The sequence below is a fragment of the Lepidothrix coronata genome, unplaced genomic scaffold, assembly GCF_001604755.1.
Source record: "Lepidothrix coronata isolate B3197 unplaced genomic scaffold, Lepidothrix_coronata-1.0 Scaffold127, whole genome shotgun sequence".
In the NCBI taxonomy this organism is placed as follows: Eukaryota; Metazoa; Chordata; class Aves; order Passeriformes; family Pipridae; genus Lepidothrix; species Lepidothrix coronata.
Window position 1 is genome coordinate 612,994 of NW_016690307.1, and position 17,910 is coordinate 630,903.

Here is a 17,910-nt window from a genome sequence, read left to right on the forward strand (position 1 = left end):
GCTGTGAACATTTTGGGGGCCAGTGAAGTGAGGACACAGCTGAGGCGGTGGGTTGGGGCCTGGCAGTGGCTGAGCAGGTTTTGCTTCAGCTGGAGCCGGAGCAAAGCTGCTCTCAGCCCCAGCCGCCGCTCCCTGCGACTGCTGTGTTTGTTAATAAGGAGACAAGCGAGGAGAGCTAAAAAGGGAAAAAAGCAAGAGTCTTGAGGGAACTCTCAGCAACAGTAGCACACAGCCTGCTCCAATGTATTGCTCATATGTTAAAAGAAAAGGGAGAGAGCTGCTATCCGGCCAGCCACGGGGCTGCGTTTTTGTGTGTTAGGGATCGACCCAAACACGTTCACCGCTGCGGGCTGTGTTGCCGTGGGAGGCTGCCCAGCCGGGGTCACCGTGCCGGGAACTCGCTGCCCTGCTGCACACTGCTCGCGGCTGCGGGCTGCTCTCGGGAGCGCACCCTCCAGCGAGTGTCCCCCTTCGAAAACACTTGTTTACTTCCCATTTCGTCCAGCAACTTTGGGATGGGAAGCATCAGACCTGCCGCTGGAAGGACGGGAGGAGGGAAAGGCTGTGCAGCAGGGCAGGGGCTGGAAAACAAAAGCGGTGACGGATGGGACCGGTGGCACCTGTCCTTCTCTCCCCCGCTACTCAGACATGACAGGGTCCACAGTGACAGCAGCCCCCGCACTCGGCACGGAAACACCCCGAGCTGCGCACACGCTAGAGCAGGAGTGGCACAGGGGAACCCTCCGCTTTCCCCACCGCGGTGCACCGGCAGCAGCGATGCCCCGGAGCTGGCGTGACAGGAGGGGATGCCCCTCCATGCCTTGTCTGACTGCCGGGGTACTCCGCGCACCCACGCTGAGCCAGCGCTGCACATACGCAGGGGATCAGGGCTGGCACCCCGCGCAGACGGCGAGCCGGGCGACGGGCGAGCCCCCTGCGTGCGCGCACACACTCGGTACCCCCCGCACTGTGCCTCCGTCCCCGCCGGGTCGGCGGGAGCGGTACCCCGAGTGCACACTCCCCCGCGCCCGGCGCTCCTCGGGGTCCGCCGCCAGGTGCATCGCACCGCTCACCCGGGCGAACCCCGGCGCCCCTCCGCTCCGCTCCCGGGGCCGAGCGGCACCGCAGCGGGGGAGCGGCGGCAGCGGCACCGCGGCCGGAGGGCAACAGGCGGGCGGGCGGCGTCAGGCGACAACTTCGCGCAGCGCCGCCGAGCAAGTTGCGCTGCCGCGCAGGACGCGCCCGCCTCCGCACCCCGCCCGCGAGGCCGCTGCGCGCCCGCGCTCGGCGGGAGTGAGGGAAGGAGGGAGTGAGGGAAGGAGGGAGGGAGGGAGTGAGTGGTGCGGATGTGAGTGCGGGGGCGAGCGGCACCTGCCGGGGCCAGCGGGGCCGCCGCGGTGCGGGTGCGGTGCCGGTGCCGAGCGCTGGGCGGTGGCGAAGCCGGGCGGCTGCAGCGGGCGCGGAGCGGAGCGGGCTGGGCTCGGGCTGGGTCCGCGCCCGGCGCCGCCGCCGCTGCGCCCTCCCGGCTGCGAGTCCGCCCGGCTCCGGATCACGTGGCGGTTGCCGGAGGCAGAGACTAGAGAGGAGAGAAAAAAAAAGCGCCTCATTCCTTCTTCCACCGCCATACTGTATTTTATAGTAACTCTCATTTTTATTCCTCCCTTTTACTCCCGCTCGGTGAGTACCTTTCCGCTGACATTCTTGTCCTCCTTTTTTTGTCCTGTTTTTTTTTTCTTCCTTTTGTTTTTCTGGGGTTTTTTTTTGTTTTCTTTTTTTTTCTTCTTTTTTTTTTTTCTTCCTCTTTGATTATTGTTTAAATGGATTTGATCTTTTGCTGATGACAAGTTTTTTTCCTAGCATGCGATGGTTACTAAACTGTGAGCAAAAGGTGCTGCTGGGGCCGGGAGTCACTGGGAATGAAAAATTATAATATTAATTATACAGACTTGCCAGTCCAGCAACAACTGATATACATTTAGTAGCTATATATCTATATATGCAACTGGTTTTGTTGTGGCACGGAAAAACCATGTGAAATATGATGCTTATTTTTTAAAGATAAGAGAAAATGCATGTTTCTAACTCTTTTTGCAGAAGATTTTCTCTGGTGTTGTTTTATTTTTATTTTTAGGTGTTTTTTAAGGTTTTTTTTTTTTTCCATAAAGAGATGGGAGTTGCAAGTGCATTTTGCAGCAGTGTTTACACAGAGTTTGTAATCTTGCAATACTGGTGGAAGCCACAGAGCAAGATAATAATTTTATTATTTTTGTTACTGTTTCTTTTTTTGTTTTTCTTTTTTGACAGTGCAATCAGCAGGGTTTTTTGTTTTTCCTCTTCTTCAGTTTTTGATACCTATTTATAATGTGAAACTTTTCTTGCAGTGTGTTGCAGTTATCATTTTTAAATACTTTTTTTCCTCCTTAAAGACAACAAAGCAAAACAGAAAGCCAAAGAGATGATCGTTACTTTTGCACATTTTGCACCTTGACTTTTTTATTCTTTTGCCAGCAGTGTTTTAAGATGGTTGTTGTTATCATGATGATGATGATAATGATAGATATATACATATATACAAATAAATACATTTTCAAATGATGGCAGTGGAAGGTTTTCCTGGAGAATGAAGTGCGGTTTGGTTTCCTTGTCAACGGAAGATGAAGTGAACAACTGAACATCTCCCCAGTGCAGGTACTTCATCTCCTTGTAGGCGTTTCCACGCTGTGTAAATTACATTGTGAGATTTTTTTTTTTTAAAGAAATCTCCTTCCACCCCTTTCTAAAGGTATCTGTGCAGTACACATGAGGACTGGACTAAATATCTGTGCCTTGTGATTGCTTGCATGTGTGCAAAATGTTGCACTAATTGAGCCTAGGTCGCTTAGGCTGAAGAGAGGTGTTTTATGTGCTGTGCTGTATAGATGAGAAAGCAGCTGGGCAAAAAAATCCAGACATCCCCCCTCTCCTCCTTACCATTTAAAAAACCCCAAATCAAAACAAAACCAAAAAACAACCAAACAAAAAAAAAAGGCAAAACAACCAAAAGTAAAGCCCAAACCGAACCTGGATGGAACCTGGAGATCCTCATTATGAGTGCAAGTACTTACAGGACTATAGACAAAAACAAAAGCCCTGGCCCTGTATTGTTGTGACTTGTGTGTTTGTGTGTGTCGGTTTAAAAATTATCCATTAGAAAATAGCTGTGAAACAGCAAAGGAGGCTCCCTCAGAAAGCTGGCTCACTGCCACATGAGGCATATTTTGTTGCCCCTAGGGCAGCAAAACCCTTATATCCAACTTCTGCTCCTCATATTAAAAAGGTGTAAACAAGGCAGCAGGTTGCCTCTTATGAATTTAATTCATTTGGATGGAGATTAGTCAGAAGCTGATATTTGCTTGAAGGTGTTTCCTTTTATTTTGGTGATTAATAATGCCACTGGGTGATAGGGAGTCAGAAACTGTTACTTTCTGTGATGGTACTGAGAGTTCAGATTGGAGGAGAAACTGTTACTTCTGTTTGAGAGCACCTAAGTCGTTAACAGGGACCACCCCGATGTACAAACAGGATATTGGTTCTCTAAAGTACAATTTGGAAAGGTTTTTCCAGATGACAGGGTGGTTTTTGTTCTTTGGTTTTTTGGTTTTGTTTGTTTTTTTTTTTTTTCTCCCCAGAAAGAAATATGGTGCAATATTATGCTGAAGTTGAAGTACAGAATGTTCGGCGGTGTTCTCTGTTGCTTACTTTATTGTGATGGGATTGCTTAATGTATTTTATAGAAACAGCTTTTAGGGATCTGTAACTGACTGTAAAGATATACTGTGTATTCAGATGTGGAAACAAAAGTAAGTTACAGGGGATATATTTCTTTTGTCACTGTTGTATAAGCAAATATGATTCATAGAATTACAAGTGCATTCGGAAGTTTGAATCTTCTAATGCTTATATTTACATTCTTGTAACTTAACAGCTTCCTTTAAAGTAGAAAGTGTATATAAGAAGTGTATATATCATGCAATTAGTAGTGTCGAAAAATAAATAAATTCGCTTTGTAGAAACATAACTATTATGTATTTACAGTGGCTTTTTCCAGTTTAAATGTAATACAAATATTTAGCACATATTTATGCATGACTTCTGCTCTGACATGATGAAATACTTTTGGCAATATAACAGGGTCAATAATTCATGTGTCTAAAAACCAGTTGAGATATTTGCATGATAGATTATGATGACTTCTCCAAAATAGTTATGAACTGTTGGGTCGATACTCCATATTTTAAGAAGACTCAACCTGCTTATTTTTTTATGATTTAATTTGAAAGCAAGCCATTAAAAACAAGAGTGATTGAAACTTATATCTCCACCCCTCTTTTTATTTTCATCCCTCCCTATTTTTAAATTAAGTTATTTCTTTAAATTATTTGCTAACTCCTGGTTAGCAAAATATTTTTGATACTGCTCGACCACTGAAATAAAGTAACAAGGCTAGCAATTTCCAGAATGATGTTCCCTTTGTCCTTTCTTTTAATATTGCAGGTGTGTTGTGTAATTTTGTACAAATAGTTGCTGACTGAAGATCTAATCCTGCTCACCTAGTCTTATCTTGAAGTCTGAGAAAGAAAGTTTTAGGAATGCACTATTTTTAGCACCCAGATTTCATCCACAAAGCACCTGTTGTCTGAGTAGCATGGTAATTAATATACATACATTTCATTTGCAGCAGTCTGAGATTGTACAAGTTCTTATATATCAAACAACCTAGGGATTTTAAAGTAGGCATAAATGAGCTAATTTTGAAAGAGGATACTTCTACCTCCTGCAGTATGTGGGCACAGTAGGTTTTGTAGTGGTGGAATTGGTTCTGGCTTGGTGCTTCCATAGTTGTACTATGACTAATGATGTTGAAGGCATGTTTTAGAAAGCCATAGTTAATGTCAAAGACAACTGTCCTTTTGAGATAAATAAAAATTTTGCCTACAAACTGCAACTTAGTTTCTACAAGTGATGATATAATTACATTTCTGTCTTTAGTATGAGATATACTTGTACTGCCCTTATTTCTGAAAGTGATGACTGTCCAGTCTTAAATAACATCTGTTTTTCTTTACATCTGTTTTGATATTCAGGAAAGCATAGGAATTTAAGATATCTTTATAAAGGGTTATAAACTGAAAGCTTTGAAAAATAATTTTTCTTTTCTTATTCCATAACTAGCTACTCTTAACAGTACTTAGTTGCAAATAAAAATGAACAGGTGAACAGAAGTTGAAAACTGTATAGTGCACAGTGTGCTGACTCATGAATACGTGTTTATAGCTCCTGTAGTGGCCTGAACTGGCAACAGAAGTATATCTTCTCACGTTTTTCTTGAGAGAGGACTGGAGTGGCCTATGGAGTCATCAAGTCTGTTTGCTGTGATGTTAATCTGGTCTTATTTTATTCAGATTCAGCAAGCTCCGGTTTAAATTTAGCTGGTGTATTACTCTTACTGTACCTCTTGAAGGCTGGACAGAGCCTCACTCAGGATGTTAAAAACATTGTTCCTGTCCTAAATTTGTTTTCAGACAGTTTATTCTCCTTTATTGTATGTGCCAGTGCTGACCCTAAACAGTGAGACTTTCTTCACATCTTTGCTCTTCAGAGTATATTTCTAGAGAGCAATTGCAGCCTGCTTTCACTCATGTTTTCTGAGCTCACTGGGAGGGATTCCCGGCAGCGTGGCTGGCTCTGGGAGGGAATGTAGAGATTGGCTCTCCCCAAAGTCATGCTGCAGAAGAAACAGAGCAGCTGCATTTGAATTCTCTTCTGCCCCACCTGGTTTGTTCTGCTTTCAGCTGCAAACATGGTGGTCCAATTGCTGGCTCTCACATCAGCCTGAACGGTTCCACCTGGAGCCGCACGTGTGGACACGCCTTCTTCTGGTGAAATAGGTTTTGTGCCATGTAGACCTTCCCTTCACTCTGCCTAATCAACTGAATTTCTTTGGTTAGAATGTAGCAGCAGAGGACTCTTGGGAATTTCTTCTGCAATGCTCTGATTTGTAAACTCTCAAGAGTCTTCTACGTATTGTTTTAGTATTTTGTATTCATACTAGCCAAGGGAATGTGAATGGGCTGGAGGCAATGCTGTATCAGGGACTGTCTTCTATCAGGAATAAATGTGAAAGTTGGATACAGTGTTTTTTAAATATAATTTCCCTATTAGTTTCTTCGTAGATCGCTTATGTCTTAGCTCTGTAATCTTCTAAAGCATTATTCTATGAGGAGTTTGTTTCTTTTTTACAGTGCAATTTTTCCTGGTTTTTTCCTTCCCTGCATTTCGAGTTTTGAAAGATAAAAAAAATAAAAAAGCTTAATAGTACTTAAAGTGTGGGATTATAAAGATTAATAGATCTCCCCTCAGATGAACATTTTAACTTCCCTTGGTCTTAGAGGATGTAGTGCTCTGTCAAATTCTGGAGCCCAATCCTGCGTTTTAAGTACTTAAATATCTGAATACAAGGCTAAAGATGAATATTTCCTGATGAAAAATCATGTAATCTGTGACACACTGTGCGTAGTCATCCAGTTTGTAGCTCCCTTAAACTCATATCCAGACTGACAGAAGAAAACAAAATGCTAATCATAAGTGATATGAACATTTTCATCTTTGTTAAGGTACCAATTTTATTTTATTATCTTTGAACAATTACTGCAGTAAAATGGCTGGTAGATTATTGTTTTGCACATACATAGATTGGAATAATTTGTACCTTTTCTCCCTCTCTCTTTTCTCTTTTCTATTTCAAAATGACACTCTAATCTCTACAATGTATTTAATTCTTCAAAAGCATTTATACTTCAGCTTTGGGAGTATTTTCTGAGAAAGTTTATTTTTGCACAATGAAGTGTGATTTCCCATCTCTTTGAATCATCTGCCAACAATTAAAAAAATAGTTAAGTAGGCCTTCAAATTGCTAAATAAATCTCAGGTTGCTTAGTGTGAATACAATTACTGTGTTTTTATCATTATGGTGTTCTGGAATAAAAATGTAGATAGGTAGATGAATAGATAGAATCACGGAGATAGATATTTTTAAAGAGGTTTTTAGTGTGATAGAGAATTACCAGAAATCTTACATTAATTAATTATCCTTCAGGACTTAATCAACACTTTTGTTTAATAACTAAGAGTTTAACTTTCTCAGTTGTAAACTTATACAGACCAATATTATCTACTGCCGCTACACAAAAGCTATAGAATTAATAAATTGCCTCTCTGGTACATCCCTGTGTGTCTCCTGGCTCCTCGTGTGTTGGCTGACCTGCCAGGATGTCAGGGCTCAACCATTGTTCAGTTGCATTTCAGTTTCAGGAACAGAGTTGGTTTTTTTTTTCTCTGATGAAGTTCCTTCATGGTTATGGTAATAAGCATAATAATTTCTACTCTGACATGAATAGTAGAGGTTTGAAGAAGCAAAGAGAGATTTTATACGAGTGGTGACCAACAGTGGTTATGAACATGAACATGGTGGAATATGAATGACACTCCTAAGCCTCTTTATTTTTCCTTTGCACACTCATGAGTCTTTCTCCTGAAATACCCAAAGGTCTGATTAAACTTGATTTACATCAGTAGTCCTTCCCAGGTGGCCCTCTCCTGCTGTCAGTGATTATTGCCTCTACTGATGTGCAGTCTTTGAGCAACCAAGTCAATGTGGAACTCTGGAAATAGCTGATGCTTTCCATAGTTAATTCTATAGTCCTCTGAGAACAGCTTACAGTCCCTTGTACAGGCATAACTTATAAAAGCCAGTACAGGCCATTATTATTATTTAAAGAACAATAGATCATAAAGGATACAATGATAATTACTGGACCTCGGTGATTATTGAATGACTTGCTGAAAGTCAGGTCCCAGTCTTCCTACTGTGCCCCATACCAAAAGCCTTTATTTTAGCCTGCTCAGTCACACTGGTTCCTTTCATCAAGCTCCTCCCCTGAGTCAAGCATGTGCTTTGTGTTGTTCAGGGTCAGCAAAAAGGGGATATCTGGCACAAATCAAGTATTAATGAGATTCTTCACCTATCTGAAACAAGGCTGAACTTGTTCTGTAGAAAAGCATCACGTTAGCACAGTTCATTCAGTAAAAAAGGTGTGTCTGTTTTTGTTGAGCGTTTTGCGTAGAAGTTGAACAGTACCTATTGTCAAATAGATACAACACATCTTGCTAAACAGGGGGAACTTTATGGTTTGGAGGAGACCCTGCACATGTATACCTTGCATGCAGTATTTTTAGGCTGACTGAAGAACTGGAGTTTCTGTCTCAAAGAATTATATTTGTATTGTGTTGAGAATGCTACTCCCTGTTTCTGTTTTGTTGTGTTATAATGGAGTGCAGAAGCACTAAAATATTTGCACTGTAATGGAGTGCAGAAGCATTAAAATGTTAGCACTGTCCTAGTGCTTTATTAGAACAATATGAATGGAAGTAACAAAGATAGTTTTGTGCATTTTTGCACACCAGACCTGCACTCAGGGCTTACTGAATGCTAACAGGTATTATTGTGAATGGAGGGAGTTACAGTAGTAAGTCACTGACTTTTTACAATGAAACATTGTGCTTTTAGTAATTGCAGCAACATGCTTCTGAGTTAGGTTTGTAATGCAGAATTACTTTCTATAAAGAGAAGTTATTCTACCCAGTTACAATAGTTTATCAAAAGATCCTTCACACAATAAATATTAGGATAGAAGTAATATAGGATTTAAAAATGTGCTGTGCAAACTGTTGTGCAGTGTCTATGAAATAGACCCCCCAAAGGTATAATGAAAAAAAAAACCTTCCTGTTTGGGTACGTATAAAAGGGATTAATTTTTTTTTTTCTAAACAACAACAACAACAAAAAAAATCAGTAGTATCATCTCATTTTTCATCTTGTATTTGGCGCTGATTTCACAGGATAAAACCCAGCACTTGAGATATTGCACAGTAGGTCAGTTTTCTAATGTAGTTTTCCAAACTGCAGAAGAAGAAGGATGTAGTTGTTTCCTTCCTCCATATACAACTTCCAGTTAAATGGGAGTTTTGTAAATGGGACAACTGCAAGACTGGCTCTGAAGAGGTTAGTATCTTCTAGTTGCACACTTGTAAGTGGAAGACAATTAATGTACATTATGCATAATGAAAAGAGAAACTGCATTTACGCCACTTTTGCTTTACAGGGGTAGTATATCAGGACATTGATACTATTTTTGTTGTTTATCATTTTGTGAGAAAAGCATACCATGTTACCATTCATCAGCATGTGCCCTGCTCCAATGGGTGATGTAGAAATAGAAAGGTGCAGAATTAGACCCTGGTCCTATTGAAATCAGTGATACGTATGCTGGTCAAAATTTTATGTCAAAACCTTTTTTTTTCTGTAGATTTTTGATAAAGTGGTTCACACAAAGGCTCGATTCATCTCACTTAACCTTGTTGTTTAAAAAATAGGTTTTCAGAACTGAGCTAGTCATCATTTTAGCCATCTAAAAGTTAGTGATTGAAGTCTAACACAGTTGCTCAAGGCTTTGTAGTCAATGGAGATATATAGCCACCTCCAGAGAATTACAGATTACATCCCAAAAGAGGCATCTATGGACAGCTGAGATGAACAACTTTCCTAAAACGCCTCTCTCTTTTCACTGATGAGAGAGAATCTAGATGGCCCATTTAAAATAGATTCCTAACTTTTTGATGGACGAAGTTAAAGGAGATGAATCTCATGCTCCCCAGTCCTCCCACCTCTTGAAATAATAATTTCTCAATAAAATATCTAGTTCAATTATTTTTTGGCCACTAGAATCTTCATGGCTTTAAGTTTTTACTTTAATTTATTTTCAACTTCTTCAGTAATTCTTTTTACAGGAATGTAAATGTGTTTCTAAACACTTTGGATCAATTCTGGGCTATGACAAAATTCACAAAGATTTCTGATGGGGCCAAGATTTCACACCTTTTTTCTCTTGCTTTACACAGTTTTCTATCTGTTTGTAATGTAATCTGACAAAAATCAATCTTTCAATGAGTTCTTCTCACAGAGTCCTATCCTAAAATCCAGGGACTTGAGCTATTGGGTACAATTATGGACCTCATTTGAAAACCTCTGACAATAATTGAAACAAGGATTATGTGGGTGGCAATGGAATCAACTAGGTGTACTTTGTTCTTGTAAATTAATGTAAGATATATAGTTACAGTGTTAAAAATCATTAACAGACCAACAAACAGCAGACATTCTGAACTTGAAAGTTCTAGATATCTCTGAAGTGGGATTTTAAAACTAAAAAAGTCTTTTTAGTTTGTAAACTGAGGTGATTCAGGAAATGTAGGGAAATATTTAGCTATTTGATAGCATGCCACTAATGTCCTCATGTTTGTTCTTGTTTTAAAATACTCCAGTAAAACCTGTACTTTTGAATACCCAGATAGATTTTATTTTTATCTGTCTCAGATAATTTTCTAGAGAAAATTGGAATTTTAGAAGACTGAGTGTTAACATCTGTAAAATCAGCTCTTAGATAAAGTTACTTTAGTGCCTTTGTTTAGATTTGGCCCGTCATGGCGAGTATCAGGATGCCAAAGCACTGGCCAATCTGTGCCACTACCTAGTATGCTGTGATATCATTCTCTTCTTCCACAAATAATGAATTCTGCTATTTCATTCAATATATTTTTGGGCTCTCTGTAGGATTTTGTACAGGTAGTGAAATATGTGAACATAGTGTACATGTTTCCTCTATAGGGTTTGTCTTGACACGGCGCTATGCCTGTGCAAATGTCATTAAACTGCTTGCATAGGCCATGTTTTTCACTGACAGCATAGTATGAAACTGAACTAAAGCTGAATCCAGATTAGAAATGAACCATTTGGTATTATAGGAGTACGCACAAAACTCAGCATAGTGAGACTTAATTGCCCAAATACCACAATGTTACTACCATGATAAAGTACGATGCAGCTGTGAGCTCTAACAGCTACAATATAATGGTTTGTACAGACTCAGAAATCTTACAGACTTGTCAGAATTGAGAAGGGGACTTAAAAAGTTGGAGTTCTCAGCACTTTGAAATAACTGCTTCAAATAAGTGCATTAATATTCTCTGGGGACTATAAACTGTCTGCTGCAGCTACTGTGTCACATTATACACTTCACCACCTCTTGGTCTCCGTCTTTGTTCCTCAGATTCTATTTATATTTCTAACTTAGGTTTTTTGTGCTGTCCCTCAAAAATGCATTGTCTGAGCAGTATTCACATAAAACAGATTTACAAGGATAAAACCCTTTGCTGACTTTACGAAGTTTTCACCTCTTTTCCCTCTTTCATTTATGCACCATAACATTTCCTTTTCACTCTTGAGTGTCTGCTCAGAGTTAGGAGCACAGTGTTGTCACGGGAATATAAAGGTCTCACGACCATAGATTGTTAAACACAGATGAGCACAACTGAATTTCTCAGTGAGAGTAGGGCATATAAGCCAAACTCTGTTATGTGATGTCTCTGCCAGCTGTTCTGGGTGAGTAGGTGGTCCAGGGACCTTGACTGAGATTGCATATTTAGGAACATGTTTGTGAAAGGAAAGATTACAAGAAAAATAATTACATTTCAGGGTAAGGAAATAAATTATTTCAGGAATGCCACATTTATTTTTTTTTTAATTTTGATGCACAATTTAACATCACATATAATGTGACATTTCATCTCAGAAATTTTAAAATTGGTTCAGAAATTCTTTGTACTTGGTCACAATTATTAATGAATATTGTAAATATCATTATAATCAGAATAGGACTGGCTAGTTTTCACTTTCAAATCTTTTAAGGTCAAAGTCAGCCCAGCTATAGAGACCTGTGCCACACTCATCTGCAGTGACAAACAGAAGAAAATATATTTTTAAATGTTGGGTGCGTTCATTTGAATTTCTGTATCCTTTTTATCTTTTATTTGTATTTTTTTTTTATTTCAGACTTACTGAACCTTCCCTCCTGCTCTGGACCTCTCCCCTGGCATTGGCACAGCTCAGAAGGATGAAAGAAAAGGAAGCGATAGGAGAGGGATGAAAGAGGGGAGAGGAGGAGAAAGAGAAGGAGGGACAGCAATAGAAATGGAGAAAAAAATCCCCAGCGGTTCAGTTAAGGCTCTAGACAATGAGTGTGTTTTCAGTCCCTGCTCCTCCTCACCTTCCTCTTGAGCTCAGGCTTTCTCCCTCTCCACCAACCTTAGCTTTCATCACCACTGAGGCTATTTCACTACTCATTTCCATTTTTTTTTAATTCAAGAATGAAACCAGAACAATTAAAGTCTTGCAAACAAAACATACACATCTTTTCACAAAATATAATGACACAATTAATGTAACTGGTTCTTGAAGTAGGATTATTTTCCTCCTAGTAGTGTTACATTTTTAACTTTCTACTGATCTTTATTTACTTATTTTTTACATCCTCTTCTTTCAGTGCTTTACTTCCAGGGGTCCTTCTTATTCCTCATCTTCTTAGTGAGGGTATAAATTTAAAACTTTTCCTAATTCTTTCAGTAAGTTTGAAATTTGCACTGCATTTTTCAGCTTTGTAGGCCTAATACTCCCACTAGAGTAAAAAATACAATCTGATATTTTGCTGTGCAGTGTGACTGTCAGACAGAAAAGTAATAGGGACCCCACGACTCAGTGGTGGTCTGAGTCTTGACTTGGTTCCAGTGTTTGGTCTTTCTTTCCAGCTGGAAGGTTGGCCACTGTGAAGGTGAAGGACTGAAAGGACTCTTTGACCAAACCCCTTTTCATTCCTTACAGCCATTCCCACCAGGAATCCCTTACACCTGACAAGGTGGTTTTGGGAGTGTTACTAGAAAGGGTGGATCCAGTAATTGGTCCTTCTAAAGAAGTATTTCCTAAAGCTAGAGGCTAAATTGGTCCTATGACTCCCCTATACCAATCTGCCTGATACAAAAAAGCCAAAGAGTAGCTACTGAATTGATACAAAACAAGACCCAGTTGTGAATTTGCAGACTTAATTTTTTAAAAGGAAATACTAAGGATTCCCAATTGCTTTTTAGATACTACAGTCGATTATGGAAATAGAGTGAAGAAAGGTGTAAGATTTCAAAAAGTTTTGGGAGTTTATTACAGATGCTGGTGGAACAGGTCCGGAGCAGAAAAATCAGGTCCAAAAGGCTGGAATAACTTTTGTTATTCCGACGTTTAGAAAAAGTTTTAAATACTATGGGTCAAATGCAAACATACTATTAAATAAAAGGAAACTACATAAAACTGCAAGAAAAAAAATACTTCTTTTGTGGATATTATGTTTAAGGATATGTTAAATTTTATTACCATTTAGGAGAACTTAATTTTACATTTTCTTAAAAGATGCTCTGCAAACTGATACAACCAACTATCGCCTCATTACTTGAAAAGAAAACTTTGAATTTTGTTGTTGTTGAAGTCTGCCTGATGTATTGTTCTTACAGTTGTTTAGATTTTGATTATTTGTATGCAATTTACTTGAGTTGCACACTTAATTGTAAGCTTCTGATGTCAGCAGGGTACTTAGAGCCTCTGAACTTGGCACTTTGGACTCTAGGCAGTCTCTATGAAAAGTGGACACCTTGAAGGAGCCCTTTGGAACAACTTGGTGAGGTTCCCAGGTCCCCTAGCAAACTGTACTGAGAGCTGTGGTTGTCCCATAGGATGAAAGGAGTTCCTGCAATGCACCAGGATATGTTTGGTAGAGACCATGACCATCTCCATGCTTGAACCAGGGAACTGCTTTCAGCACATCTGTCTCATGGGATTTTTTAAAGTGGGAGGGTTTGTCGAAGATTTCCCCAGGCCTTCAGGAAGTAGTAGTCTGAGATACAGCCTGTTTTTTTTAAAGGCAGGTAGCACTGGTACAGGTAGTCTTCATCCCACTTTGAGATTGAGACTGTTTTCCAGCCTTAAGTGTTATAAGAGGTCAGTTAAGGGAAGCCTACCTTAACTTTAGGTAACTTCAGCTGACAGAACAACAGAAATTAAGCAGTCTGAAACTTGTACTCCACTGCTGTTGGAATGTGATGTAATGTATTCCATGCTTCAGAATTTAAAGTCATTTGTGAAAGGGGAAGTCTGACTTTCTTGCTCCTGTAAGTAGATATTTTGGAGCCGCTGGTGTTGGGGAGCTCAGTAACTGTCCACACAGGCAAGATGAAGGAGCTGTGGAAATGGATACGAAGCAAATATTTTTCAGCATAGGGATGATGATCTATTTCTCATTGACTCAAATCTTTCACCTATTCTCAGTCCTACTATTCTATCATCTATGCCACAAATATATTTTAACTTTGTATTTTGCTTTGCAACTTTTATCTTCTTCAGAGTGCAACAAAATAATTTCATATTGCAATTGCCATTTCACTTCAAAATGTAACTACAGTATAATCCATAATCATCAATTTCTTTTATGACCACCTCTTTGCTATTATGTTTTACAGCCTTTCAGTGCATCAGTAAAGTGGAGTATTAGAGTTGGCACCTTTAAAGCTAGGAACTTCCTAATGAAAACTTTGAAAGCTTTGATCCTTTCCTGAGAGAGTAGTGCTTCTTATATATGTTTATAAACTATGTCTTTCAAATTAAGTACTTTGTGACCTCTGGAATTTGATATGAAATGTATCTCATGGTTTTGGTTGCTTCATACAACATATAAGTTTTGAAATAAATTGCTTTAGTCTTCTGGTATTAGACTTCCTCACTGAAATGGAAAGATTTCCAAATTATGATACTCGCCTCTTAACTACCGCTCACACAGAGCAAGAAGCAGTTCTCTAAACTTTTGAAAATCAAGAAAATTTGGAAAATTTTAAAAGTTGAGAGAATTTTGGCCATCTCTACTAAATATAAAGGCCTGACTTCAGCATCTTCGTGAAAAATTTAGTGTGTAGAATGTAGATTACTATATATGATGGCATAGATAGTAATCTCTGTATCTATATAATCCATAGTAATTACTGTATAAATTGGCGATTTCTATTTGGCCTAGACAGCAGAATTGTGGTGAAAACAAGGCTGAATGAAGGTTGCCATCATCATCAATAAGATACTTCATATACGAAAGATACTTTAAGTAAATATACCAAGGACAAGACATACCAGGTACACTTTGAACATAAAATGTGTAGCTTTCTATGTACAGCTTGTAGCAACATGGAGAAACTGGGAGTTAGGTAGTGCTCTCACTTGCAGTTTTGCAACACTTTGAACGTTAATGCACTTGGATTGTGACACGAGAGAGTTTTATCTGAGGATGAAATTATTATTATCATTGTGCACAGTATTTTCTCATGGAGCTTTACCTTTCCTAGTCTCGTGTATTTTGAGTAGTACAGCGCGTACCACGGCATGTAGAAGGTGTTCCTATGTAATTATGTCCAAGGATACTCCCCATCTTGATTTATAATTAAGTCTCTAACAACTTTATTATAGAATTCATTGGAAGCAAGATCAGGCTTCTCTTTTCAATACATTAAGCTATGTTTCTGACTTAAATGTGGGACAGGGTATTAACTCAGTAGAACAGACACTCTGGTAGCTGTTGAATCAGGGGTTCTGATGCTGACATTAGAAAAATTGGATTTAATATAGAAAATTCAGTTTTGTTTTTCCTCTTAAGTGAGTTGGTGTATGGTTTTTCTGATATACTAAAAGTGAAAAAGAGCTGATGTAGTGAGTTAAATGCAAGGCCAAGCTAGATCATTATTCTGTTTCTGCTGGTAGTAAAGGAAAAGGAAAAAAAAAAAGTTCTCAGAAGAGGCTAGTTTCTAGTAGAATACATAGAATATGAGAATAATAATGCAAGAATAAACTAAACAAAACTGGCTTATAGTTTATAGTTTATCAATATTAATAAATTGAGACAGAAATTGATACCTTGTACAATTAGACAGATATCAGGACAGATCACACTGTCTTACCAATATGTATCAATGATCACATCAACTAAAAGCAATTTTATATTCTTTAGAAAATAAATTAAATATATATTCTAAAAAGTATGCTTAAAGCAGGAACACATTTTTTTTAAATTAAAAAATTGCAATATCTTTGCAAGATGATGAACTAAGAATGCATTATTTGATTAACATTGGAGCTCATATCAAACTCCTGAAACCATTTCAAATTATAGGAGTTTGTAAGTTCCTAAATTCTGGCATTTCCTAGCTCTGTATTCCTTGACTTTGACGACCTACTTATGTTTTTTCAAAACGGTGTTTTTTGAATGTGTATGTATGCAGTCTGTATTTATGCTGTTGAGGGAGATTACGTGTCTAGACACATATATTTGAAGTTTCATCATGAAATATGTAACAATGGTAGCATAAAAAACCAGCTATTTATGAAAATTGGTTTTGGAACATTGCCCTGTAACTTCTTATTAAAGGTATAAGTTTGAATGTTTTCCTTATGTTCTGTTTTCACTACTGCACGAGGAAGTATAACAGTAAGATTTTAAAAGTAGAAGCATGTTTAATGAACAAAACACACCACTCAAGCTTGGTCATATCTGTATCCCAGCAGAAACTCTGGGAGGAAGTCCTCTGTTTTTTGTGAACTTCAGCTTCCCATATGTGTTCACTTATTTAATTTAGAACAGTAACTTTTCTATAAGGACTTATTTTATTAGTCAAATTTCATCTAAGAATTTTAAAACCTTTATGCTTTACAAATGCTTATCATTTAAGTAATGATAACATAAGAAAATTTTCTTGATTTTTGTGGCCAAAGTACATAGGAACCAAGCTTTGAAAGTAACTAACAGCTTGTTAAAAACATAGAGAATGATCTCCAACCAATTTAATCAGTGAAAAGATCCTTATGCATTTAAAAATGTTCTTTCTTACTATGAACATTTTTTTCCTCATTCTATATGTGTGGTATAGAAGACCTCTGTTGTACTTGAGATATGGTATAATTGTCCTTGTATTCTTTTTATAAGGCCCCAGGAAGTTCTTTATAATGTAGATTTTTTTTTTTTTATGTTTCTATCCTTTTCAATACTTTTTAACAAAGCTCAACTTAAAAAGAAGGGGAAAAAAAGGAAAAAAATGGGTCTTTATTAATCTAATAATAAAAGCATATTTCAGAGCAGGTGTAGTAGAAAGAGACATCAAAATGAAGTTAACAAATAGTGAAATTATCATAGTGAAATGTTCAGAAAAATCCTACAGCCATTTTGTAGGCAAAAATTTTAAAATACATGCAGCTAATTTTAATTTTTAAATAAGCTGACTTTTGTGGAAGTTATGTTCCAAGAATTAAAGGGAATCTATGAGAAGCTACTGAAATTATTCCTTCATATACCACATAAGATACATATATGTGATATCCTCTATCTTACATGACCTTATCTTGTATGATTTATGGTGTCAGATAAGATGTAAATTTCTGATTATTTACAACAGAGAGAGTCAATTTGTTTCTTAACAAACCTCATGTATTAGACCAAAACGGAATCATTAAAAAGGAAGATAGTTGTTTTCAGAAGCCAGAGTAAAAGAAATAATTTTGTTTCAGTGAAACCAAATGTTAGCTGATATAAATTCATGGAAAAAAATTACATGAGCTAATAGTGTGGCTCTAAGTACATAGTTTCATTTGCATGTTTAGTCTCTACCTAGCAGACACAAAGCATGCAAGGTGGCAGGGTATTAACTCAATTGAGTGGCATGCGATGGGGCAGAGAGTAATGCAGCTTTTGGCTTTGGTTAGGATCCCTCTCAGCTGAGCAGATAAGGACCTGCTGAGCTCCAAAAATGCACATATTTTTAAGGTCTCTAATTGTAATTTTATACTTTATACAATCACAAAATTAGATTAAGTCAAATCCAACAACTCACCAGTTTGTCTCAGAATAA

The 17,910-nt window shown here is 38.4% G+C and overlaps 1 protein-coding gene across 2 annotated transcripts in view; it reads left to right on the top strand.

The window, feature by feature from the left end:
• The first annotated feature begins 1,540 nt into the window (after nucleotides 1-1,540).
• The window catches only part of RALYL (RALY RNA binding protein-like), a 378,245-nt gene continuing 361,875 nt past the window's right edge, over nucleotides 1,541-17,910 (top strand). For both annotated transcript variants that reach the window (XM_017826492.1, XM_017826493.1), the window contains exons 1-2: nucleotides 1,541-1,677; nucleotides 2,602-2,688. The gene's annotated coding sequence lies outside the window, so the exon portion shown is untranslated. The remainder of the gene's footprint in view (nucleotides 1,678-2,601; nucleotides 2,689-17,910) is intronic.